The 1,121-nt window shown below is 34.7% G+C and overlaps 1 protein-coding gene across 1 annotated transcript in view; it reads left to right on the plus strand.

Annotated features, from left to right (window-relative positions):
* The first annotated feature begins 866 nt into the window (after window positions 1-866).
* Window positions 867-1,121, plus strand: part of WWC2 (WW and C2 domain containing 2) — a 63,428-nt gene continuing 63,173 nt past the window's right edge. Inside the window, exon 1 of the mRNA XM_009707027.1 lies at window positions 867-972. The gene's annotated coding sequence lies outside the window, so the exon portion shown is untranslated. The remainder of the gene's footprint in view (window positions 973-1,121) is intronic.

Genomic DNA, 1,121 nt, shown 5'->3' on the forward strand with positions numbered 1-1,121 from the left:
ATGGTGACAATAAAACATTAAATCTCTTGTTCTTCCTATTAAATATATCAGTATATCAGACATAGTATTTATCTGTGGGTTTATCAACAGGAAACTCAATACTCATTTTTTAGGAGAAAAAAAAAAGTTGCCAAAAATATGATGATGTAAAGCTTTGCTCAGCCTCAGTTGGAAAAAAGCCCGTGTATTATTGTTATTAATATATTCCTTGTATCTAATAGGCCCTCCATTATTAAAATGAAAAACTTTTAATTGTCTGCCTTCCTAACAAGGCAACATGTGAACATCTGAAGGCCCATTAAATGTTACTTATAAAATGTATGCTCTGTGTACTCCTTCTCCCCACTGCTGCTTATTTTATTCATGTATGTGCATTGGTAAGTGCTGCTATAACTGCATCTTAGATGATTGTATGCTCTGTCCTGAGTTTCCTGTCTGTGATCATTAGAGAAGATGACCTTGAAATCTTGTGCTCTCATCACAGACTCAAGGTTGAAAGGTCCAGTTCTTCTGGGGACAAATAGGAGTGCAGATGATTTTTTTTTTTTTTAAACAAGGTATTGATTATTGTTTAATTTTAAGCTGTCAAATGTGAAAAATGTTGCAGTGAATTTCTCACTTGAGTGCCTGTACTGAAAAATGTTTGCAATAACTTAACGTTATGTTCTTGGAGTTAATGAATTCAGAAAGACAGAATAGGGAAAAAACAATCAAGAGCCTAAAGTTTAAGAGGGAGAAAACAACTTGCTCTCCTTTCTCTCTGCTATCTTTAGCTTCTGTCATAATAGGAATGAATATGAATAACAAACATATCTATGGAAGAGAAAAAAGCTATACCATTAACTTGTTTCTTTGATTTTAGGTTAACAAAGCCCTTATCATTTGCGGATTGTGTTGGGGATGAACTCCCATGGGGATGGGAAGCTGCATATGATCCTCAGATTGGTGTATACTATATTGATCACATCAACCGTAAGTATTGACTTGATGATCTTTGAGGTCTCTTCCAACCGTAATGAATCTATGATTCTATTTTTCAGTTTGCTGTATTGGTTATATAAGAAGGATCATCTTGATTAGGCTTCCCTGAGAAGCTTCTAAAGCATAACTGGGAGTAGGGA

This window comes from Cariama cristata, unplaced genomic scaffold (assembly GCF_000690535.1).
Source record: "Cariama cristata isolate BGI_N322 unplaced genomic scaffold, ASM69053v1 scaffold9599, whole genome shotgun sequence".
In the NCBI taxonomy this organism is placed as follows: domain Eukaryota; kingdom Metazoa; phylum Chordata; class Aves; order Cariamiformes; family Cariamidae; genus Cariama; species Cariama cristata.